The sequence below is a fragment of the Micropterus dolomieu genome, linkage group LG22, assembly GCF_021292245.1.
Source record: "Micropterus dolomieu isolate WLL.071019.BEF.003 ecotype Adirondacks linkage group LG22, ASM2129224v1, whole genome shotgun sequence".
Classification (NCBI taxonomy): Eukaryota; Metazoa; Chordata; class Actinopteri; order Centrarchiformes; family Centrarchidae; genus Micropterus; species Micropterus dolomieu.
In genome coordinates, this window is record NC_060171.1 from 6,424,341 (window position 1) to 6,451,670 (window position 27,330).

Here is a 27,330-nt window from a genome sequence, read left to right on the forward strand (position 1 = left end):
ATGAAAAGTTAAAGAGATCACTGAAGTGATTAAATTCATCATGAATGTCTGAGCTAACGTTAATGGCAATCTTCACATGGCTCACAATAAATTTCAAGGGATCATCAATCATTAGGGTTCATCCTTTAAGCACAACTGATCCATACCAAATTTGGTTGGTTAGGTTGTGAACAAAAAGTGAACAATATTCTGTAAACCTTCCATACATATATACTGATTAATAAAACAAAATCAGCAATAGTGGGCGCTCTCCTTGAATTAGCTATCAAGCAGTAAAGGAAGTGAGGGAAGTGGTGTGTTTTTGCAGAGAAAGAGGTCAGTGCTCACAATGGAGCCTGGCTGTATGTTGTCTAGAGGGGGGGGGGGTGTCTCTCTCTCTCTCTCTCTCTCTCTCTCTCTCTCTCTCTCTCTCTCTCTCTCTCCAGAGTAGCCTATACAGAGAGACTTTTATTCTAAACCATAGAAAAACTACAATTTTCTTCATTCACTCTGTTCAAACTAAAAAATAATCCCAGTTTGACTTTCCCTGAAAATGTTTTTCAAAAAGATTAGTTATGAGAATGTTTGTTCCATTACCTGAGGTATGCTGCCAAAAAAGTTCTCTTAGAACATGAACAACACAGACAGCCAGTGAAACTCGATCGTGATTTACAGTGTAACACTCTCACCTGGATGTACCTAATGGTTATGGATATATGCCATTTCGGCATACAGGTCCACATACTTTTCTTTTTTGTATTTTTTTTATTTTTACTTTACTTGCATCCAGGGTTTAATGTCAAAACTCCATTTTTCCCATTCACTCTGCAAACTCATTTATAAAAAGGGCTTTTGCAGCAATTGTTTTACCTCACCAAACTTGAGAAAAAATATGATGCATATCAAAACTTTCTTTGTGGGTGTCAGGTGATTGACATGATATGACCACTCAGATTTTGTTTCAAACCAAATGCATGATTCATCGCCTTCTGTGTGGTAGTGAGAAAAATAAAACTCTGTGGATACCAACAGGGAGAATGATTGGTTAACATTTAAACTGGTCTTAAAGAACGTCATACAGGTCAGGTCATCTCATCTTTCTCCTTTAGTCTGGCATGAATCAGATTAGTGATCACATGCTTGAGCACCATTGCACTCTTCATATATGATTGACAATGCTGTCTTTGTCTGTGCTGGACAGTATGTTACAATTAATCTCATTTAGAAATGTCTAAAAGAAAATAAGGAGATCTGGACCAAATCCAAACTATGGTGTGTATATCTAAAAATATATGTAAAGATATCAAGAAGTCAAGAGTCATTTTTATTATGTTTCTGTCTAATGACAAGAGCTTAGTGGTTTAGTGGTTAGTGGAGGTAGATTTGTGAACAATATTCGAGAGAAATAGGCCTTTTGCGTACATAGAGAAAGTCTTAGATCTTTGAGTTCAGCTCATGATGAATGGCAAAAACAAAAGTGTTTAATTTTGTTCAGTGTACAAACACGCTTGCACATGCATACATACTGTCATGCACACACAAACATACTCACACATACATACATACATACTCTCGTTTGTAAGTATGTATGAATGCGCGAAGTGAGTATGTATGTATGTATGTATGTATGTATGTATGCGCAAGGTTGGTATGTACATATGCAAAAAAAACAGAATCTGTGCAAAAGCAGACACGGGAGTTAAAGCTGCTCTTAAACACGCTTTCTGGACTACACCTGCATCGAGTGTCTTACTCCACAGAAGCAGCCGCCTGTCAGCAGCAGCTCCTGCGGAGCTGAGAGGCTGATAGACAGCATGACCTATTAATATCATTAGGTCTCCACACAATCACAGAGATAAGAATTATATTTAGAGACCTAACATTGTTTCACCTTCACAAAAACTTTCCTCTTCCTTGTACATTTACTCATTTGGCAGACACTTTTATCCCCCACCAAAAATATAAAGGTCATAAGTGGGATTTGAATCGGGAACCTAGTGCATGAAATCAGAGATTCTGCCACTGCACCACTCAACCATACAAACTAAGGCTGTAATCCACCAATAATCAGCCTTTACTTGTTTCGCACATTTCAACACATTACATTGGCATTTACTGATTTAGCTGATGCTTTTATTTGATCAGCTCCCAGTCAGTGAGTGGCAGATTCTCTTCCGTCACTATAGCGGGCTGTCACAGGAGTTAAAGTTGCTCTTTCTAGAACTGAAATGCAGTATTTCCCTCTTCTCAAGGTTAACAAACTCAGGAGCAGCAGCTCCTGTGGGGCTGAGAGATTGACAGACAGCACAATGTTAATATCGTTAGGTCTCCATACAAGGGTAGCTTGGGTCAGTGGCGTTTTCTTCCAGAGACCAAGGGAAGCCAGGCTTCCAGTGGTCTGATAAATGATGATAAAGTATTCAATAGTAATCTATATACACTTTAGAGTCCAGTGGTCCAGCAGAAGCAGAAGTTGTTGTCTCCTACACATGACCCTGGGTACTGCAATGGATATTCTTACAACTCATGAGGCTGGTGTAGCTAATATACTGCTCTCACACATACAGATCTCTGTTTACAGATCTCTGTGGTACAGAGTGGATAAAATTCCACAAATGCGTAAAAAGGAAGTCACAAATGTAACGTGACCTGCAAATTGACAGGAAACGTCACAAACTGTTGTGTGTAAAAATAGATTCTCAAATGTGTAAATAACACTTTGTATGTGAAATTAAAATATGTGAGTGCAAAGTAAATTGTACATAGTTGCAAAATGCACTGTATTTTTGTGGATATGATTTTACATAACACAAATGTAAAAATACATGTTTTGGGTAGTGAATTATTTGTGTATTGTTTTTACAGATCGCCACAGTACACATTGGACAAAATTCCACAAATGTGTAAAAAGGAAATTACAAATGTAACATGACCCACAAATTGACAGAAAGCAATCTGCAAAAGTGCTAAAACTGTTTTGTGTGAAGAAGTCACTCTGTATTTTTGTAGATATTATTTTACACATCACAAATGTCAAAATACGTATTTGTAGATAGTGAAATATTTGCGCATCATAATACACATTTGTGGATTGTTTTCTGTGGGTTATAAATATCCAATAAAATCTTCCATAATATTGCAACACCGTAGACTGACCTGCAGGCAAAGTTGGCATCCCTTTGTGAAAAAAAAATTAAATGATTAACCAATCAGATGAGGCCACTGTCATGCCACTGCAACTGTGATTAGACAGGCTTATGCCAACGGAAGCCAGCTGCTGTCTGACTTCACACCAATCAAATCACAGCATGCGATCAAGTCATTCAGATGAAGCAACGGGAGCTGTTAGCAACTTTAGCTGTTGCAGTTATGGAGAGTGGAGATTGAAGTTTTTAGTTATATTTAGTTATATTTAGTTTATAAATAGTTTTGCTAAACTACAACGCCAACGCCAAAACTGAACTTGCGCGTGGAGAGGAAAAAGGGGTTTCGGACGTTCAGTGAGGAAAACTATATCCGTACAGAGTGGCTAGCTGGTAGCGCCAAACTTCAATTGACTCTGTTGTTGTGGAGCAACTAAAAGCCAGTAGGAAATTTTATAACTTAGTTATTGACCACTTCGCCACCATGAAAGACAGGAGATTGGCCTTCCTTTTCAAATAGGGTGAGTGAAATGTCACCTCCTTCTCTCTCTGAACTTAACTGAACTGCAGCTGTGTGTGCGATTTTTGATGTGGTTATATTGTTTATTTTGCTTTGCTTGCCTGGATTTAGCTGCGAATGAATAGTCAGCTGAAGTAACCTTATTATTTTTACTGCTGTTGTGTACGCATAGATAATGAGCACCATGGACAGCACCTGCCACAGGGCACATTGTTTATAATCTGTTGGTGTGGTACTCGGTTGTTAGTCTTGAGTGATGTTGTGTTATAAACATTTGGCCAAGCATTAACTAAGCAGTATTTAGGCCTATTTGATACATGCACCTCTGCTACTATGCAAATTTAAAACCTCAAACGACTTCTGATTGAGCTTGTGAATGCTTCTTTTATTCTTAACCGTAGCCTATTTGTACTGTGCACCAGAAGCAGCGGCTATGTATGCTATTTAGAGAGAGAGCCCGCGTATGTGTCAGTAAATGCAACTTTCAGCATGTGTATTGATGTGCAACAGTGAGCATCTTTAAAGTATGATTAAATTTTGTGTTAAATTATACCCTGCACTATAAAGCCTGAAACCACCCATCAGCGCTGCCGCAGAGTTGAAAATCCTTGTAGCTAGCATTCTGGCTACGCAGCTAAAAACAACCTGCACCTTTTCCACGCCGCCACCGGCACCATCACTATGTTGAGTTACTCCGTCAACCAGCTGGTGAATCTCAGTTTCCTCACTCCAGCGTGCACTGCAGTGATTAAACAACTAGGACTTCTCCGCCGTCCGCGCTATATCCATTGAAGTTCCCGCAGAAAGTTTTTCTGCTCACAGACAAGTCTTACCATCCCGGTTCTCTGGTCAGAAATGCGAACTGTCGATCCACGCATACGTCATCAGAATGCTGTCTCCTACCGGAGAAGTAGTTTGGACGTCTCCATGACAACACCACTCAGTGTGCTGAATGGGAAACGTGGAGTGGACTCCAGTCTGCTATGGCCAGTGCAAAGATTTGTTGCATCATCAAGTAGCAAAATCGTAATCGTACTCTTAAATGCACAGTCTATTACAAATAAATCCTGCCTCATTCATGAATATATCCTGGATAAATGTCTGGATTATATGTACATTACAGAGACCTGGCACCAACCAAATACCTTTTTTGTTTAAATGAGAGCTGTCCCCAAGGATATAGCTACCTCCAGAAAGCTCGCAGCACAGGGCGTGGTGGTGGCCTGGCAGTCATCCATCGAAGCGATCTGGAGCTATCTCTGCAACCATTAGCTGAACTGTCTTCATTTGAATGCCTTGCATTTAAATGGAAGTCCCCTTCCCCTGTGCTGTTCCTCCTCATCTACCGACCACCAAAACCAAACCCATCATTTATCACTGAGATGTCAAATCTCCTCACAACTTTCTGCACATCCTCCGCCAATGTTATAATTTTAGGTGATATGAACATCCACGTTGACACCCCCTCTTGCCGTTTTGCAGATGAATTTCTTCAACTACTGGACTGCTTTAACTTAAAACAACTTGTTGGTGTCCCCACCCACACCAGGGGGCATATCTTGGACCTGGACATTACAAACTCTGCCCCTCTCACCAACTTGCAGGTGTATGATCTAGATGTGTCTGATCACAAGGCCATTTCTATGGATTTGCCATCCCCATCCAGCCTTTCCAAGCCTAAGCGGAATATCTGTTTCAGGAACCTTAAAAACATAAACCAAGAACTCTTGGCAGCAGACTTTCAACATCTTTCCACACACTTTTCATCAGCCGACAAAGCAGTGTACTACTACAACAGCCATCTGAGCAGCCTCCTGGTACTTCATGCCCCTGTTAAAACAAGAACAGTCACCTTCACCCGCTCAGCACCCTGGTTCACAGATGGGCTTCGTAAGATGAAGGCAGTAGGGTGGGTCCTTGAGCTGCATTTCAGAGCCTCTGGCCTCACTGTCCACAAACAAATTTACCGGGAGCAAAAACAAAAATATGCACAATCCCTCAAAGAGGCAAGGTCACAGTTTTACTCCGATGCCATCAGAAACAACCCAGGAAATTCCAAGCAGCTTTTTTCCACTATAAACCACCTTCTCAAACCACAATCCCCCCCCCACTTACTGCCACTACAGAAGAGCAGTGCAATAAATTCATGGATTTCTTCACATCAAAAACTGCACATTCGCTCTGCTCTTTCTGGTCCTCCCACCCAAACTGTTCCCCCAACTTATGCCATCTCCAAACCCCTAAACTGCTTTCCTGAGGTTTTATCAGAAGAGGTGCAGAACATCATCAGGAAGATGAAATCCTCAGCCTGTCCCTTGGACCCTCTCCCATCATCCCTGGTAAAAACCCATATACCTGTCCTAAGTCCCCTGATCACCGCTGCTATAAATAACTCCCTCCAAACTGGTCACGTTCCCCCTGTCTTAAAAAATGCCATTATCACACCATTGCTTAAAAAACCCACTCTTGATCTGGAAGTCCTATCCAACTATAGGCCCATCTCCAATCTCCCCTTCATATCAAAAGTACTTGAGAAAGCAGTTGCCACCCACCTTCAGGACCACCTCAAACATAATAACCTCTTTGAAAAATTCCAGTCAGGTTTCCGCTCTGCCCACAGTACAGAGACTGCCCTAGTCAGAGTCACAAACAACCTCCTCATATCATCCGATTCTGGCACTCCATCCCTCCTCATCCTCCTTGACCTTTCTGCTGAATTTGATACTGTGGACCATGGCATTCTTTTAAACCGGCTTCACCTCACTACTGGACTAAATGACACTGCCCTCAGTTGGTTCAGATCATACCTCACAAACCGGACAGAATACATCTCCCTGGGCCACTCCAAATCAAATCCACACACAGTTACTTGTGGTGTCCCCCAGGGGTCAGTCCTTGGCCCCATCCTCTTCATCCTCTACCTTACCCCCCTTGGCCAAATTATCAGCCGTCACAATATTTCATGCCACAGCTGAAACCCCACCCTCACAGTCATCCCCATCAAAACTCACCACCTGTCTGGAGGAGATAAAGGTATGGATGGAGCAAAACTTCCTTCAACTCAATAGCTCCAGAACCGAAGCCATCCTGGTTGGAACTCCTCACCAGACCAAATCATCATCCATAACTAGCATCACCTTTTCTGGCACCAACATCCCCCTCTCATCAACAGTCACTAATCTTGGTGTAAAAATGGACTCCCAACTCACTTTTGAAGCCCATATATATCACCTATGCAAGACCTCTCTACCACCTCCGTAACATCTCCAAACTCCGTCCCATTCTCTCCCTCCCAGATGCCGAAAAACTGGTTCATGCCTTTGTCTCCTCCAGACTGGATTATTGACGCACTTCTCATTGGGATTCCTAGAAAGAGTCTGCAGAGGCTTCAAAACATTCAAAAATCTGCAGCTAGGATCCTGATGACAGTGCGGAAACATGAACACATTACCCCCATTCTCCACTCACTCCACTGGCTTCCCATCTCCACCAGGATTGAGTACAAGGTTTCTCTCCTCACACATCAATGCATCCATGGACATGCCCCCTCCCTACCTCAGAGAACTTATCAACCCACAAAACACAACCCGTTCCCTTCACTCCACTCACTCAAACCTCCTCCACATACCCAGAACCAGACTCAGGACAATGGGGGAGAGGGCATTTTTGTGCTGCTGCCCCACATCTGTGGAATGCCCTCCCTGACACCTTGAGGGCACCTCAATCCACTAACTGTTTTAAAAAAGGCCTTAAGACATGTCTTTTTAGCAAAGCGTTTGGTCCCCTTTAGATGTTTTTTTTTTCCTAAAGAACTGCTCATTTGTTTTTTTTCTAACCTGTAGCACTTTGAGATCTTTTGATGAAAAGTGCGTTATAAATAAAATGTATTATTATTACTTGGGAAGTGATCCTGGGTCTCCTGCACCAAAGGCAAGAGTATTAAACACTGTACTACAGATCCCACCCTTCAAAAAGATACTCTAACTCACACATACATACTCACCTCGCACATACATACATACACACACACACACACACATACACACACACACACACACACACACATACAAATGACAGTAGTATGCATGTATGTATGTAAGTAAAGTATTCAATTTTGGCCTAGGCGGCTTCTCATATGTCTACCTATTTCAGTCAGGCATTTCCTGCAACAGGCCTGTGACATTTTTCTTTGGCATTACCTTAGAAAAGCAGGGAATTAAATTACCTCATAACATAAAGAAGTTCAACCTTGAAAAGCTGGAAAATTGCACATGAGAGATAAGCGGCTTAGTTTTTAGATTTAGAAAAGAAATAAAATGTAATATTAAAAAATCTAAACTTATTTGTTTATTGTACAAGATCTCACCAATCTAGCAATATTTTGGTACAACCTCCTGATTTTGTAATTTTTTCATAAAATGTGTTTTACCTGTCTTTATTTAGTTTTTGTCAACACTGTCAGATACAATAAAAAGCCAATAAACCTTATTTAGTCTTATAATGATTTAGAGCTTTAAAATCATTGTGTCTACACCATTGGTACACATTATATATATATGCTATTAAATGTTTAATATTAACATTTGTTAATTTTTTTATACTATTTCACATGTACTCTTTTACTTTTAATGTACTACAAACTGTGTTACCACCGTCTGACATAAAACCTGACGGTGTTGACGTCTCACAGTGGTGACAAAAACACTTATCAGCATGACATAAACGAGTGACATCCAGGACAAATCTTGTTTTCCCTCTGTTGCTAGCTACCTCTGGCCTCTACAAAAAATGCATGTATTTATGTATAGAAATAATGTTCAATACAAAAGAGACGGTGTTGACACATTATGGTTGTGACATTAGTAACATCAGTAAATATGTTAACAAAAAATAATAAAAAAATAGCAAATTACAGGAGCTTGTTTGACCATTACATTTAGTAAATATGGAGGGTGGAAAGGGGGTTCTCGTGAATATAGCTGACTATGTAGTTGTCTGATTTTATTGCTCTTTAGTAAATATCTGACGGTGTTGACAGAAACTTAGGACACATTTTGAGCAATCAAAAAATAAGAGTAAATATTGTTGAAAATCCACTGCTTCTAGGTTTAAAGAGTTTTTTCCACTCTACTCTTTCATCTGGCCTATATAATATACATTTAAAATTATCTTTTTCCTCCTTTTTATCAAAGTGAAATGAAATCTCTTGTCTGAGGACAATGGATTTTGTGAGTTCTGGGCTGTAAAAAAACAAATCATACAATTTATAATTTTTAAAACAAGTATATGAAAATGAACCAAATTTACGCAGAAAACCCTCAGATCATCAACCCTGGTTGTTTTAAATAAGAAAATGTTATTCATTTTCAATGGAATTAGCAGTGTTCTTAGTGGGACATGTTTTTGCCAAAATCTCCAGAATCAGAGTACAGTAAGTTCATGATACATTAGAATGACCCTGTTCCCTGAAAAGAGTCTACAGTCATGCTAGCAGCTCTTCTATGTCGTGCTTTTATACAAACATCAGCATGTTACCATGCTCACAATGACAATTAATCTTGAGTAGAAAATGAAAGTCTGTAACAAATTTCATGGCAGTCCATCCAGTGCATGTTAAGATATTTCAATCAAAACAGCAAATGTCATTTTTAAATTCTCAGTTCTGAATCTTTAAAATCATTACACTGATGTCACAGTACCACCCACACTGTTTAAATGACAGGTGATGTCAAAGAAACAAAGTTGCTTGTGTGCAGAAAAAACAAAAGCAATGAAAGATTATAAATGTCACAGCAAAAAAAAAAAAAAAAAGATAGCAGGGCAATTAAATTCAAAAATACTTTATATCCTATAAGGGACAATTTAAGGACCAAATGTCAAACTGTGTTCAAAGACTTTAATGACCCTTATGCCCATGACACCAGGCAAAAATCATTACTGACTTCCTGGACATTATCTGCAGGAATGTGGGTTTTTTTCCCTTTTAAAATGCAACGATGTCCTCACTGTTTCCATTAGCTCTGATCGTCACATTAGCTCTCTCCAGGGAGACGTGGTATGTCGTAAACATCAACCCCTGCAGGACTGATGACATCACTGTCTTTCTTGTCTGTCCATCCCCTCCCTTTCGACTTCAGTCAAAACCTCTAGTCTTAATTATCACTTTGCTGAAGCCATTTCACAGTGGAGATGAACACCCCCTGCAGACAGTAAACAAACAAAGTGAGCTACTTTCATGAAGCACCATCACAAAAGTTGATTGCTCCACAAAATTGGTTGCTGCCAACAGTAAACAGCAATTACTGCACCCATGGCTTTTTAATCTCTTCTATACATATAATTCAATTGCTCCTTCTCCGCAAAAGCTTCAACTGTATTAATGTGTCTGTAAATATGAGTCTGAGCCTTTCTGAGTAGTTTATTAGTGATTTGATATAATTTTAGAAACATCACACCAGAATAGTGTCAGAGAGGGTTAGAGAAGTTGGGTAAACAGATCCGGAAAAGTGAGAAAAAACGTCTTTGGTAGACAAAGCTAACTGTCCAAAGACGTAAACACTTCCTCTGCCAGCCTGTACAGAACACAAAGAAGGAATTTAAACATTGGACTGACAATGCCAAACCCTATTGACAGTAGAATAATATGAGCCAGCGGCCTGCTGGTGAACAATAGGTTTAAAACATAACCCTTTCCTGTTGCCAGAAAATCTCCTCATAGTTCCCTGAAACATGTTTGTCACAATGAGAGAGAAAGAATTAAAACTGGAATGCAATCTCCCACTGTTGATAACGTGACAAGTAAACAGATTAATCTTAAGGAACTTTCTGGGCAGAGAAGCCCTTACAAAGCTCTTGCTCTAACAGCATGATAGTGTTACCTTCACAAAGCACTGTTATAGCAGACATACACATACAGAGGTGCAGAGGTTGACCCACTCTACACATGCAGTTTAACTAACTCAAATAATGTTGACGCTCTGCCTGTGCAATCAGATTGCTAATGAGACTGTCCACCACGTGTGTGTTTTCACCTCTAACTCTCACATTGTCTTTGCTCTGCTTTCTTTGGCTGGAGTGCAGCCTGATGCTCTTGCCTTTGGGATATGATGTCAGGACGGACGTAGGGAGCACCTGTTGATTTACGCACAAAGGCAGGGAGCGACCTGATGGTTCACAACCCCCACCAGCCCTTATGTGGGAAGCATCTGAAAGCTGAAATAGTCTTGCTGCCTCTTACGCACGTATAGTACACCCACTGTGGCAGTGTGAAGCACCTCTCTGCAGCGTTAGGCATATTAAAGTGTGGTAACTGCAGTTCTCCTTCGGTCTATTTCACACACACAATGCTGACACACTCCCTCAGTAATCAGAGGAAGCTGGTAGCAGAGGTACTTTAATTCCAACAGGAAACACCCTCCATTGTTCTTCACTGGTAGCTAATCCACACCCACAAACTGGCCTCACATTAAAATGTAATTTTAACACCATTTTTCATTGCTGACAGATTACGCTTAATATAGCCCTTGTTTCCCATTTTACATTGGGAACATTACATACACATGAGTTTGATGTCTTAGGACATGAGTATTAATGCAAATTTGGCTTCAGTGGGATTAAAATTGAAGGAGGTTTTTAGTTAGGTCTTACTATCTGTAAGGCCTTGTTGTTTATTGATAAAGAAATACCATTTTTAGAATTAAAATGTTGTTTTGTTTAATTTTTTTTTTTTTTTAAATAGGCTACAACCTTTTCATTAGTCTTTTTCTTATGAATGTATGCACTGTAATGTCCATGTTGTGTTGACAGCAGGAGATGGCACAGCAAAATCCATTCCCCACAAAATGGTGGTGCTAAAAGCTTGGTGGCTAGGGGCTAGTTGGCAAGCTACTGTAGGCAGCAAGCAAACTGCAAACATGCGGTCACACAAGATGGCTAATTGGCAGCCATGTTCACAATTTAGCCACTTTCTCACTAGATTTGGCAAATTTTATGACCCCTTTAGCAACAACCCCCCACCCCATAATAAGACCAAATCTAAAACCATAACTCCTCTCTTGAAAGGACGCATCGTCAGTATTTCTCAGTGAATGTGCTCTCATCTGGCTGTGGTTCTTTGGACTGACTGTTTTCAGTGAGTGGGGGAAAGCAGCAGCACTTGCATTTGACTAAACAGCAGCCAGACAGAACGCTGTGAAACGTGTGACACACTTTGAAACACTCTCCAATTCACCAACAGCCAAATTCAGTGTTTCAAATTGAGTGTCACTTTGAGTGACTCCAATTATTACAGTGACCACATTAAGATCAGGCTACTGGATTTCAGTTTAAATCCAGTAGGTATAAGCCATAAATCTTGGTGTCAGCAGGCCCTTATTCTACGGATCAGGGGATAATGAAGTTGTAATGCTATGTATTCTTCAGTTCATAGATATTTCTTGTTTTGTGCATTTTATATTGTTTAGCCTAAATAAATAAAATTTTATTAAAAATTAGCCATTTATTGTAGCTGTACAGCCCATTATGCAAAAATGTTTGTGTTCAAATTAATTTCATATTACACATTTGGAATATGAAATAACATTCTTCGCAATACAAAGGCAATGCCACCGAAATCTCTCCAGTTCTTCCTGTGATAAATGTACATACATTTCCATAAAAAATGCTATGTTTCCATTTGTACTCCACACTTACCTTAAGTACTATCTTTAGCTATCTACATCCTGAACACATCCTCCAGCAGCTTGATTCATCACATGAAGATAGAAGTGCCCACACTAGACATTGATTACAATCACATTGATTCAACATTGTTGAATATCTTAACAGTACATGTATACAGTAAGTGGGTATGTATGAGTATGCTTCATGGAAATTTAGCTTGTATAAAATCTTGCCGACTGGAGGCGGCAGTACATAGTATACCTCCATTAACATTCAGTTTTTGATTTTGTTTAAATAGCTTTAAGGTTGCCAGGCTTTGAAAAAAAATATCTTACAGTATTATATGTATTGTGTGTCTCATTATGAACATAACATATGTAAAACCAAGACTTTTTGTGTGCACCAATCCATCAAATGGAAGTATTTTATAGTATTGTTTACAAATTTCCCCAAAGTTCAGTCTGACATAATTGCTATCAATGGAAACTGTGGGATCACTAGAGCTTAAAATACAGTTCTGTGGGTTTGATGAATATTTGAGTTTTTAATGACTGACCCACTGGCAAGTGAGTGACTTAAGGATTTTTATTCATCACTTGCACACCACTGTGCAGTGAAATATAAAAATGAGATGAAAGGGATTAAATTCTAGCTCCCTTACCTGACTCAATGAAAAAAAACATATTGTGGGTACGCCACAACACTCTACACTCTTGCCTCAGTCCTTTGACTTTTGTCAATGCATTCAAACATGAGCAATGGTCATGGGTGACTTATACCTCTCATCACTGATTTCCTGATCAGCCACACCTGAAGGGCCCATCAGAGTTAAGTTAAAACTTCACACTAGATAAATTCAAGCTGCAGGAGGAGCTAATCAGCAGAAAACAAAGGGGTGGAGGCAAGAGCACAGAGAGAGAAAAAAGTGGAGGCACAAAGAAAAGTTGGTTCCTCAGATTTTCACCGTTGTCTCTGACAATACACTGGTTTTTATGCCTGTTGGGATAGAACATCACTTTAGTCCTCCATAAAATTGTTTTTTTTCCTTAGACACATAAGGAGAACTTAACTTGTTCACTTCTTATTGTACTGACACAATGGATGGAACAGTGTATGAAATGTGCAAACAATGTTGGCCTAATTGCCACACCTTATTTTGAAACTGCATTCCACCAAACTGGTCCTGTGTGTCAAAAATAAATCATTGTGAACTTGCAGAGAACAGGTGAGTATACAAAGGAGATGTCATGTTTATTATCGTATTTATGATGTATGCCACACTGATGTACTGTAGGAAAGCTGCATCTGGGAAAACTTAGCACTGAGGCCATTTAATTTTCTTTTTCCTTAAAAGCTCTGAATTTCCAAAATGCCTAAATATTAACAGACTCCACAGGAACTCATCACCAACATGTCTGAAGTGTGCCAAAGCAGGCCGTGTGATAGTTTTGTCTAAAGAAGTCTCTGTTCCTAATCTCAGTGAGACTGAAGAGTATCTGGTATCTGGTTCAAGGCCACAACATCTATAGGGGTGAAAGGGGAGGTCTTGTTTTGACACCATGGGACAGCTTGCTTTGTTCTTACTTATCTCTCTTTTTTTTAGTTAAACCCCTACATACTGTTTCCCTGTGATGTCTGGGTGTAAGATAGTGGACCATAAAATAACACTCTGCTTATCTGAGGGGATAGCAGAGTCTTCCTTTGGGTTGTGATTTGTAAACATATGCTGCTCAGTGCTTGTCTTGTGATCACCCCAGAGCACTTTGACAATTACTGATAAATGTGCCACCACCAATACAGATAAAAAGAAGAGATCCAGTCAGACAGATGGAGGAGGAAAAATGTAAAATTACTACAGTGTACCTACCTGTAACTAAAATTCAGTACAAGCCAGAAAATAAAAGAAGCTCCACATCAAAGGTGCCACTGGCTAAAGCACATAAATACAATCATCATTACATTACTGGTTACATCCAGCAGTTGAACTTCAATTAAAAAAAACAAAAACACATTTCTACCGGCTGTTTATATGGCAGACAGACTTAAATGTAACTTCATCTTCTGTTTCAGTGGATGGGACAGTTTTTAATGCTGCTTTGAAACATAAAAACAGACCGACAATGTCACTCTTAAAAAGAGGAAGAGACTTACCGACATTTTGCTAACTCCCGTGTTTTAGCAGGTTAAGCAACGTTTCTGTTGAGTTCTGCAGCAGCATTGCCATAAAAACTCAAAATGATTAAAGTTAACTGAGTTGAGTACTTTGGGTTTTTTGTAGCAACTGTGCTTATTTGTTTCTATTCTTCTAAAAAATGCTGCTGTTTTTAGGTAATGTAGGAAAGAGAAGGAAAATGTGCAGAGTCTAAAATAGGATTGTAAAATAAACTAAGATTGAATTGGTTGGTGCACCCGGCCCTTAGAATAGTTGAGTCAAACTAGCTATGAGTAAACAAACAGCTCTTTAAATTGTGAACTTAAAAGAACTATCAAAGAAAACACTCCACAGACAGATTTACTGTATCATAATGGACTGAAACTAAATACATGATTTAAAGTTTATTGTCAGAAGCAGGGATGGGAGGGTTATTTAATTACTTAAATTAATTACTAGACCTTTTACTAAAATTATTATTAACTTGTTTAAAAATGTAATCAGTAACATAATCCAAATACCACAAAGTGAAAGTAATGTAATCTGATTACTTTAAGTTACATTTGGATTATGACAATGCCAAATAGGCAAATGAAGACAAGAGAGTATCGATAATGCGTTGTCTGCTTAGTGTATTTTAAGAGAAACATAGAATGACAAAATCTCCCATTCCGAAAATCCATGTTTTAATATCACCACTGCCCTATTAGTCCCAAAAAATGTGTTTTCGGTACTCAGGTGTAGCACCTGATTGCATCTTGATGGAGAGCTGTAATTTTTGCTAATCCGCTAACTGTAGCCGATCTGCCTATATCTTTGGTTAGTTAGCCCAGTGATGCCAAGAGCCAAACCCGGGAAGAAAACCACCTCGGTACTGTATTCCCAGTAGTTACTGGCCTCTGTCTGTCTCGGAGGCTGTGCTCAGTTCAGGCGCAGCTCCGGTGTTCACTCACTGATGACTGGAACCAGTCATAGGGTGGGGGCGTAATGTTAACACACACTCGGTGCTACTGGCGAATGTAAATGCCAATCAATATCTGCAACACGTCCCTCCCTAGTTTTGGGTTTTTACAGAAACACATACATATATCATAGACTGTATATAAAAATACATATATGGAGGCAAATAGCACTGTGTTTTCTGTTTCATGTAAACTTTCTGCTTAAAGTAATCCTTATGAGTAATTTTTTAAAATTTACCTGTAATCTGATTACATATTTATTTTTTGTACTGTAACGGAATACAGATACTTTTTTTTGTATCCTGATTACGTAATGCGTTACTACCCAACCCTGGTCAGAAGGATCTGCTTTCATGAACATATGCAAAAAGCTATTAGATGTTTGACAATAAATATATTCCACTTCTATCGGTATTCAATCCTTCCTTCTATTTCAAGGCTAAAATGATGCAGTTGATATATTGTCTCCTTCCTGAAATTGTCAAAACGCTGCACGTATCCATTACAGTTCATACCATCCACTTTATCTTATGAGCCTTTGCCCCTCCAACCCCTCCCCACCATGCCGTCCCTGGGTGTATTGTTCCCGGAGAGCCCTTGTGATTTGCTGTGCAGTGCTTGAGATTATATTTCAGCCTGAGGCTTTGGAGAGGCCATATGTCTTGGGAGAGCGAATATGGCTCTACTGGGGGAAGGCCAAACAAGTAACCACCGACTGGCTCTCCTTCTAATCCCATTGAATAGCATTAAGAGGTGAGAAACTCTATCGCACATAAAAAGACAGAGGCATTTTACACACTCTGCACCAAGATCCCAGCTTCCCACAGCAGGTCTACAACAGGAATTAATGGGCTTGTAGCATTTTGTAGCAATGTTTGCCCAAAACAACATGAGATTTGCATGAAAGCCTTTCGACAAAAAGATGGAGAGCACGACATATTTTCCCTTGGCTGCGCTGAGCAAAGGATTAGTTCAACACCTACCTTCATAATGGTGTTTGATACAGTTTGCTAGGCTTGACTCATGACAACCACAACAATGTTCAGTCTAAAGCTGTGTCCAAATTCATTACTACGTACTTATTCAAGTGTGGTTAGGAGAATTTTGTGTGGTCATGTGACACAATTAAGTCTACATTTGCTGTTTTTGGAGTGTGCTGTCGATGGATACTTTTGTTCCACCGTGCAGTGCACATAGGATATGGAGAAAGGGGAACAGTGGTGAGACATCCCAAGGATTATTTTAGGAAAAAAGTTTTTAATCTCTAGACAAGTTAAATCAAAACTGGGCCACATTTGGTAAAAAGTGTTTCTTTCTATTAGTCAACTGTGCAATATACGTCTTAAAATTTCCTCTTTAAGAGGAGTTTAGGATAGTGTGTGCAGAGTGGTGCACAGAGAACAGCCTCCTGTTCAGCATCAGCAAAACCAAGGAGCTGACTGTTGATTTTATGAAAAAGGAGACAAAGACACACATCAGTTGAGCTGAGGTGGAGTAGGTGAACAGCTTCAGGTTCCTGGGAATCAGCATCACAGAGAATCTGACATAGTCATCTCCACGCTGGTGAAGAAAGAAACGACTGTATATATTATATTATTATAAGACAACTTAAGAAGGCTAAATTCCCTTGCCAAATTCTTGTCAACTTTTACAGATGAGCAAGAGAAAGCATCCTAACGGCGCACGGCGCAGGACCAGAGAGCTCTGCAGTGGGTGAATAAAACGTTCAGAAGATCACTGGTATACTGGATATTGGTGAGTGAAGGTTCCTGCACAGAGCCCAAAGGGTATTAAAGGGATACAATGCAATTCTGCAGAAAGTTTGTTGATAAACAAACTCATGAATGCGCATTGCCATGGTAACCGGCCCTTCATGTATTTCTGTGAGATCAGGTTGCAGAATCCACAGCGTCTGCTGTTGGAGAGCAAGTTAGCCTCAATAAGAGGGCATGTTTTAGCAGCACTGTAGAAGGTGTGACAACAAGCCTGTCAATATTTAAATATGTATTGAAGCACAATACTTTTCTAAGCCTAAATCTAAGATACAGAGTCTAGTTCATTTATCGGTAGGATTATCGAGAGGAATTTCAATAGCTACAATTAGTGAACAAACATCACCAAACAAACAATATGTGTAAGCTCCCGAACGCAGCATCCAAAACACAACAGAGTAAAAAACTAGACTATTTCAAACCTGTTATTTGAAATAGTTTGTACAAAAATACAGTGACTGAAAAGAGTTGGGAAGCACAGGAGCGACAGAGCCAAAGTCAAAGCTAACTTTGGGGCTAACCTCCTTCACTCTTTATTCAACAGTTGGCAGCAACACACAGGAGCTCCTCTTTAGTCCTGAGAAGCTGCAGTCTTTATTCACCAGCCACTGTAACTTCTACTGTGCATTCACCACTGAACAAGCCATATTGCTGACCCGTTTCTCTCTATTCACCGGGGCTCGGTTCACACTGGTTCACTCACTCGCTCCTTCTATAGGCCCATTTATACTCCTGCGTAGGGTAGCCTATGGCGTAGGTACGCACATAGCCATGCATTTATACTTGTGCGTAGGTGTGTCCTTCATTATGCAAATTACACCCCCAAACAGTAGTCGGCGGTAACGCTACAGCGTCCACTGTGTTGACTTCTGCCGGCCGAGCAGGTTAACTTCTGGTTTAGCGCTCCGCTAAAGTAAATGAGGGTAAAATTGTATACGTGCAGCTGGTGTAGCCTTTTCAAATGTTACTGACCAAGTGGATGACATTCTGATAGTGAAACTAGTCATTTGGCTCAGGTTGCAACCATCAAATATATTGATTCACTGTGTTACACCGTTACTGTGTTATACCGTTTTGGCCACTAGTAAATGTTACTTTAAAGCGCGGAGTACTTCCGGTCGGCTCGGAGGCATTGCGACTCGACGTGTAGTTACATTTTGGAGGAGGTGCACGTCAGCCTCTGCATAGCCCCGTAGCCTACGCCGTCGATTTGACGCAGAAGTATAAATTGCACTTATTCCTCCTCAACCGCACACATACTGACCGCTGCGGCTAAGCTAACAAAGCTAACCAGCTTGGATCATCACAAACATGACAGACAGACAGATAAGATGGTAACACTGAACCTGTCGTTTATGTGGAAAAGCAAAGCTAACTTTACTCACCTGTCCAGCAGAAACAGAGCAACCTGAGCATCGGTTTTCATTCCTTTCAAATCTTGTAGATTTATCCAGCATTGAAACCCCTCACAGATGTTAGCACTTGTCTTCCCCTCGCCTGGTCATATAACTTGTCTCACAATTCCTCAGACCTTTCTTTCTGTGGCTGTTTCTGTCATCTTCACAGCTAAAGTCCCGCAATGAGTCCAGCATGTTCATATCGCTGTTTGTTTACATTCTCTCTCCCACTGCTTCGAGTGCGCCACCACCGCCTGCTGCTCGCTCCGAGCAGCTTTGTTTGTGCTCAATTTACAGACCCTAGGGCTGTGTAGGAAAACCGGATTTTTTTTCAGAGCACACAAAAAACCGAGAGCTTCCGACCCATGAGTAAATATTCGCCAAATTTAACAAAAAATGTATTGGAAAGTACCCCTTTAAAGAGCAGTACCCACCCGAGCTACAGCCTGTTCACCCTGCTGCCTTCTGGAAAGAGATATAGAAGTGTCTGCTGTCACACCACCAGACTGCAGAGCAGCTTTTTCCGCCAGGCTATGAGACTTAGCATTTAGCAATTTTTGTATACATTGTCAAGGGAACTTCAAACTGCATTTCATTTTACAACCCTTTTATAAAATGACGATTAAATGTACCTTGTACCTTCACACAGTGCGTGGAGCAATTGTGCTGAATAAACTTTCAGTCAATGGTTTCAACCTATAAGCCAAAATGGATGAGAAGTTCTTAAGTGCTCAGAAAATGTTAATTTGAAAATCTACAATTCCATGACAACTGAGCAAACTCCATCTGCTGATGAAGATTATGTGGCATTATCCAAAGCTTCAGAACAGCTGCCAAATGGACCTTGTGGCAAGATTGTTTTTTCAACAGTTTATGTCAAGATTATGGTAGTAGTACATTGTGATCGTGACAGGACAATATTCATGCTAAATATATTGTTGTTGTACTTAAATGTACCTTAAATGTCTTTATTTTCTAGACTTTTTACTGAGATTTAATCAGAAATTAACATATTACAATGATCGTCATCCCACTATGGCTGAGCATCTCTTAACTCCACTGAAAGGCACTTAGAACTATCTTTCTCCTATGTGTATGTTATATGTGTTCAAGCTCAGAGAACAGCGCATCTTTCTAATTAGTTGATAAAAAAGTTTTAAAATTGCCTCTGCGAGTGGAGTTCTTGAGTGCAGTGACTCTCTGTTTGTGCTACTCAGAGATATGAAATGTAGGGTGTCTTCATAACGCACGACTGGCACGCTAAAACGGTATCCAGGAGCATATTACTTCCACCTTATTAGCAACCTGAGAAAGCGGATGCAGTTCTTGTAGGAGAAAATTGATACTAAGTGGTAGGATCAAGTCAATGTTATGGTGACAAATTAGTTTTGGCTTTGTCTTTATTCGACTCCATCCTCTAGCAATGATAAAGTCTGAGAAGCAGAAAATATGTTAGAGGTGCAGGAATGTGTGAATTGGGCATTGCCTATGAAGCACATGGAACACAGTGTGCTTTACCATATGAACATGTGTTGTGTGTCAGCTGTGAATCGGCCAAGATCACACAACTGGTATACTGGTCCAGACATATTCAAGGATTCTGATTTGCCTTTGGGGAGTTGAACAAGTTTTTTTATCACTGATGCCAGCCAAGAGAGAATTGCTTCACTCCACTGTTCCTCACAGTAACTTTCAGGTCTCTAAAGGTTTGTCTCACTTCTGACTGACGTGTGGTTTGTCAGCCTTTCCCAGATAACAAATATTTGATCACACCAAAAGGTTTCCAGAGAGTCTAGAAATCACTGGTTGACATCCAGTCTGCCAGTGTCAGCTTATACCTGAAATCAGACTGCCTGTATTTGCATCATTGTGAATATGTGTAGGTGTTTCAGGGTTTCATAGACTGGAAGCCTGTAATTTGTTGCTGACCACGACTGTGACTCAAAGAGAAACACTGTGAGAACTCAGCAAAAATGGCAATGTAATAGTATATGTGTTCATGCTCTTTACATTGTCTTAGCTGTTAGTTAAACTGCCTGCTTTTGTTTTCTGAAAAAGGCTCAAGTTCAGACCAAGAAAAATGGCTCCACAGACTGACTTTCTTCCCTCTGAACAAATTACACTAATTTTTCTTGTTTTGGTTTTGAGTGCAATGACTTTGCACTGAGAAGCTCTGCTCTTTTGGACAGTAAATTCAGTGCATGTCAAGTCAGGTTTTGCTGAAATGTGACTGTCTACCAATAACAACCTCCATGTTAAATTTAATCAAAATACTCTCTCACCTGTAAGCAATCGAACTGACGCACGCAGAGCAAACAATTTAATGCAGGTGTTTGTTTAAGCTTCAGTGCCAGCTTCAGGTACGCATGACTGCACATTTCTTTCAGAGGTAACTTGAAGTTGTCCAGGCATTAAATCACTTCAGGCCTAACCTGCATAGATCTATTGTGCATTATAGAAATACAGTTGGGTGAATTTAAAAGGTACTTATCTGGTGTTGTGAGTTCTTCAATTATGCGTATGTCAAATAATTTTTAATAATACAAAACCACTTTGAGTTTTATAGTGCTGTAGGTCTCTAATGTAGATTGCACATTTTACATTTACAGCAGCTCTGGCTTTGGAGACCTTTATTACAGATCCATGTACTCCCACTACTGCAAAGAGTGTTTAGAACTCTTCTGAGATCTAATCAAGCTATGTGGGCGCTATTCCTCTTAAATAGTAAAGGTATAGTCATTTGAGAATTATGAAATAAATAATATTAACAAATACAGACAAATTAATAACACAACCCTAAAATTGTGAAATAATCCAATAGATCAAATTAGCATGTCACATTATAATTTCTCTTAATGATTGTTCCTAAGGCCACTTTTCATCACAGTGTGTGAGGAAAGACAAACAAGGCAGAGCCGGAAATGTGATTGTCTCTTGTTTCTGTCTAAATAAGCAGATGAATAGACTAAATGTATATAAAAGACTCTTATTTTGAAAAGAAGCAAAATGAAATAACATTTTTAATCATGAGTTGAGACGAGTACAAAGGACTGCTATATTGAAAATAATGAAAAAATAATTAGATAGCAATTGTGATTAAAAAATAATGTTTTTCAAAGGAGGCAGTCACGGGAGTAATGTGATCTCATAAATGTAGATCTTAAGATCAGATTTCAGGAATAATTTTTAAAACGAAAAGTGTTATCAGTCTTATCATCACACCGTAACCTTTCCACCACAGCAGTCATTTTTCATGACAGTTTGTCTCAGGTGAAACAACGTGGTTTTGGGCAAGGTCTCACTCTGGATATACATGTAGCCTAATTTTATACGATGCTGACTTAAAAACAGCACTCACATTTTACTTTAAAATTGTATTTAGACAGTGTTTTATTCACAAAGAGTTTTTTGTTTGAAAATCAGCTAACACTGAAGCACTACATGTATCTCACATGGAGATGGTTAAGACACTAGAAAACAATCAGCAGTGTCGTAAAATAGCAAGGAAATGTGCTAATTTCACCAAATTATATGAGATTACCTGATGAACCACTGTGAATCAAGCTAAATGGCTTTCAACTGCTGGCTAGAGAAAATACTGGGCTGTGAACAACAAAAAAAGGAACACTTCTTGCGATGCCATTATCATCAGCAGCAATTTACAAAGTCATCTGGTAGTTGGTAGTGGTAGGCAGTAGCATTGTTGTGGATTTAACTATAGATGGGGAAAGATCATATTTTTTTTGGACCACAGATGGTATTTACTTCCAATGAAAAGGAAAATGTTAAGATTCTGTCGTTTTGAGAAATTAAAACTGAGACTGACTTGGTGCCAGAGTGATGGATGTGTCTCTAATCAAAGCCTAATTATTTAGATAGATTTAACAGAACAGGACAACTCAATCAAATGGAGGATTTTCAACAAAGAGCTCCTGATCTCCTCTGCTGGCAGGTTTCTGTCCATACTCTTAAAGGCTGTGAGTAAATCAGAGCAGCAATCAGGCAATGTGTTTAGACAGATATTAGATTAATTAAAGCGCACAGATGTGCGTTATGCAAAGCTTTCTGCTAATTCATGTAATTGTTTGCTGAGTAGTAAAGGCAGGGGAGGAAACACTTTATGTGATTATGTTGTAATTTTCAGTGTGTGTCAAGACTGAAAGGGTGTTAATTCACAGTTTGGTTATAGCTATGGTTTTGTCTCCTCTACAGGAGCCTTTGTGTCATACATGTTGAGTTAAAAGTGTCGTATTAGAGGCAGTCACACTACACACAAGAAACTCTCCTTTTAGAAACAGTTCAGTCTTTTTTTTTTTTTTTAATCATATAGTAAAGTCCTACCCAAATAACAATGTTTTCTCCAACAGTCCAAGTATGTGCTAACATGTCTCTATGTAAAATAAACAGCAGAAGTATCCTGCTCAATATAAAATTAAAGTGGGACATTTGGGACACCCAGCGTGAAACCGATACAATCCCAGGCAAACCAGGAAAATCCCGCAAAGTCTGGTCACCGTAAACTTGCAATTCATCAGCAGGTCAAAAGTTTGACTAGAATACTTTGGTTTATGACTAAATAAATGTAAAAATAAATATCAGCCTCAGTTGTACTTTGTGTGTAGTTAGTGAGCTAATTAACAAGCATTAGTATGCTACTATGCTAAACTAAAATGGTCCACCATATACATTACTTGCTAAACATTAACATGTTAAAAGTGTCATTATGAACATGTCAGCTTTCTAATGATAGCATTTAGTCAAAGCACTGATGTGCCTAAATACAGCCTCACAGAACTGCTAGCATGACTGTAGACTGTCACTCTCGTAAACATTTTGATTGCATGATTCCAGTATTAACAAACATATCAGCCTAACACCTAATATTGTCTTCCTGACACCTAGCACTTTCTTTCTAAATGTCATGCATGTAGTCTGCAGTGGTGATGCATGTTTTTATCTTTTTTTAAGTTTTTTCAGTGCATTGTGCTCTCTCTGTTACCATATTCTTTACAATAAACCACTTTGCAAACAATGCTGCTGTGTTTCAGAAATGTGAATGTACTTTTCCACCATTGTAGGAATTCATGAATTTCCAGTAATTTATGAAGCACATGAAAACTACAGAATCTAACTATTAGTAGCCACTTGTTGTGTAATTTTGATCAAAATTACGTTATTGTTACGAGATAACAAGGTGCAGATTTTTCAAATCAGTCTCCACTTAATCTATAATGTAACACTGACAAAAATGACTGCCAACTTCAGCCGCCTTCATGTTCACTGTGATTTATGACACAACTTAAGCAAGTTTCAACATGACTTAATTTTAATACCGTACAGAAATGACTGAGAAGCAATGGTTGTTTGAAACAGTAGTCAAAACTGTATAGCATGAATTCAAAAGTTGTCTGCAAAAATCTAAGTAATTGCACATCATACTTAATAAAAGTCAATAAAACTCACACAATGTCCTGTTAGGGCACATCTGAGGATTTCAAATAGCTAAAAAAAAAAATAAGAATTACATTAAGTTCACATATTTCCTTTTCAAACTCCACTTAATTTGTCTGCCTTTTATTTTTTGTTTATTTTATTTTGTTAAAATCTGTTTTTTTGTTTTTTTAAAAACGGATTCCACAGCAGTTGGATATAGATTTATTCTGGCTCCAGCATCCAGTCTTTAAGATGCAATTTAGATGTTGTGAAAACAGTGAGGTCAGCCAGAGGATCCTTAGATGAGATATAAACCCCTTTTTCTCTCTCTCTCTCTCTCTCTCTCTCTCTCTCTCTCTCTCTCTCTCTCTCTCTCTCTGCCATCAGATTTCAAAAGCTGCTCCTGAATGATTTCCAAGAGGTTTATAAGGGAGCTCCATAAATCTGTCACAGAGTGAAAGCTCCGCTAAAGCAGCTGTGCAACAATGGCCACATTTATATTTTACTTTTCTTCCTGGCATATATTTTAGCCTGTCTTCTCAAGAGGGAAGGGAACCACTAAATCTGTCTCTTTTTTAAAAGCACTATTATCTATCCTCACAATAGCTGCTGCATGATGAGGTCATGAGTAAGTTTAAAAAATATACACAAAGCCAATAAAAAAACACAAGGGGATCATTCTTATTGAGTAAAGTAATTTGCTTGTAAATGATAAGGCTGTTCTTGATGTATATTTCTCTTATTGTCAATAAATTCCATGAAAAGACCCAAACCAACATTCCATCTCTCTCGTTTTCTGACTTCCTTAGCCTGTCTATGGCTAGAACTGAGTACAGTGTGTGTGTTCACTGTAATGAAGGAACATGTATTAGTGTGGCTTACTGATGTGTTTTTAATAGTTAGGGGACAATAACAGAGCTATATGGCACAGTATCACAAGCATTACTTTGTTAGTTTTGTTATTTTTGAGACTTTTTTGACAGTAAAAATAGAGAATATCACCAAGCTTATCCTTTGAATGAATTCTTCAATTTTCCCTTTTCAGATGCTGACTGTCTTTCTGGATTTTGGAGGTGGCATTATAAACCTGCTGTTTGATATGTAAACATTCAGATATTCAACATCAGGAAGGAGGCAGCCACTATCAGCCTCTCGGAGCTCAAATGATGTTAAAATGTATATGTGACTGTGGATGAGAAGATAAGAAATATGGTGAAAATGTACTTCATGCATCATCTCTTGGAGAAATGCCATCCAAAGCCACCCTTCAGACCAGTCAGTATCCATTATAGCTGAGATTTTCACAAGAAATTGCACTGCATCAGTGAGCTCTCAGTAAAAATGATCACCATAAGCTGTCATCAAGAGACTCTGAAGAGACTATTATGGACCACAAATAAGTAGAATAATTGGGTTGTTTGACACAGTAATAGAGCTTCATGTTATCATCAATAGAAATGCTAATTTCCACAGAATGGAACAGATGGACGAGGAAAAAACAAAGATTATTTTGATGGGAAGGCAGGATGCGTTGTGTGATACTACTCCATGGACTTTAAACCTGCAGATAGTCTCACTGAAATCACATTGAAAAGACATTTTCTAATCAATTTTATGATAGCACATACTGTATGTTACCACTGCAGGCCAAACATATTAATAAAGGTATATTGCTTTTTTTACTAAGTCACATTAAATACATGTTGTTGCACATCAGTAGGTGTGTGTTTAAAATTCCAACCAATAACATCTTGCAGGCTTTCAAAGGACCATACCAGTGTTATGTGTAGCTGGCTCATTGATTTATGCTTTTACACTGGTACTTTTTTACCACATGAGAGCAGTGACACAATCTGTAAACACAACAATGTAATACTTTCACCACAGCATACTGATGGGGAACATGCGAAAACAGTTGCACTTAAACATGGTAAACAACTTCACTATCTCTCTAAAAGTGCAAAGTGCGAAAACTTGGTAAGTTTCATTTTCCAAACCTAGAGTTGGCAACACTATTGCAGCAAAATGTTTTCTCAAGGACCTTGAAATTGTGTGATGTAGACAAATGCCTGTGTGACTTCTCTACTCTGCTGTTCTCATGACCATGACCACATCTGTGAATCATGTTCCCTGTGATCTTTCTCTGAACAAAGTGGCTCTATGAATCATCACAAATAATGACGTCCACCAGTGACAGCAGGTGCATCTCTACAATGTTAAAGTCCCTCTCCATCCAGAACTCTGTGATTATGACCACAGAATATAGCCTCATGTTCTATAACACATTGTCATAGTCATTATTTTGATCTCTACCATTATCCAATGGCGCAAAACTCAAGTAAAGACTACAATTTGATCTAAACAACTACAAGATCTAAAAGATCATCAGCTTCTAAAATGTGATGTGCGGTTGTACATTTAACTACCCAATACGTAGTTATAATTCAGCCAACTGTTTAACATAATTAGTAATTTTACTTTTGAGACTTAAAGTAAATTTACCAGACATTTAGCAGTACTTTTACTAAGTCTCAGTTTTGATTTTAGGATTTATACTTGTGGTCTTTGTACTTAAATGCTTAAATAGCATCATAGCATTTGTTCTTCACTTACTGTTTTGAAAAGTGCTGTACACACCAAGTTTAATGGTACTAAATGTTGTGAAATGAGCCAAAATACAATAGATGATATTGAACAGAATTATGTGCAAATTATTTTATTGAGTAAAATATATTCATTACATTTCTTTGTGCACTGGAAAGATATTTGTAATATATAAAAGTATTTCTCATTGGGGAATATATTTGCATTTATTGCAATTTGTTTCATAGAGTTCTTCAACAGGGGTTTTATTAAATTGTTTTGATTGAAATTATTGCTGGGGATAATTGAGTAGTCACTGTATGTTGAACCTAAATTATCCGCCATTTTTCCTGTGATAGCCAGAGCTGGATTTATTTTTAATTTTTGTGTCAGAGCATTTCATTTATTGATTCCAGTCAAGACAATTCCAAATATAACAAAAAAATGCTTCTGAAATAAATTGCCTACCCTAGCTTTAAGAAGTCCTAACTAGAAACCTGGTTTAGATCCCTCCCTCCAACGAAATTTTAGACCAATTTCAAAAATGCCTTTTATTGCAAAGATTCTAGAAAGAATTGTGTCCAAACAGCTGCTCACTGTACTGGAAAATAACAAAATATTTGAAAAGTTTCAATCTGGTTTCAGGAAGTACCACAGCACTGAGACTGCCCTGCTTAAAGTCACCAATGACCTTTTAATGTCTGCTGATGAAGGCATGTGCTCAGTCC

The 27,330-nt window shown here is 38.9% G+C and overlaps 1 protein-coding gene and 1 long non-coding RNA gene across 2 annotated transcripts in view; one reads left to right on the forward strand and one right to left on the reverse strand.

Annotated features, from left to right (window-relative positions):
- The window catches only part of nts (neurotensin), a 74,681-nt gene that overhangs the window by 30,587 nt on the left and 16,764 nt on the right, over positions 1-27,330 (reverse strand). The window lies entirely within an intron of this gene.
- On the forward strand, positions 13,249-25,651 carry LOC123962452. Its single transcript, XR_006822943.1, has 3 exons — positions 13,249-13,528; positions 17,072-17,172; positions 25,065-25,651. It is a non-coding gene; the product is annotated as an uncharacterized LOC123962452 (long non-coding RNA).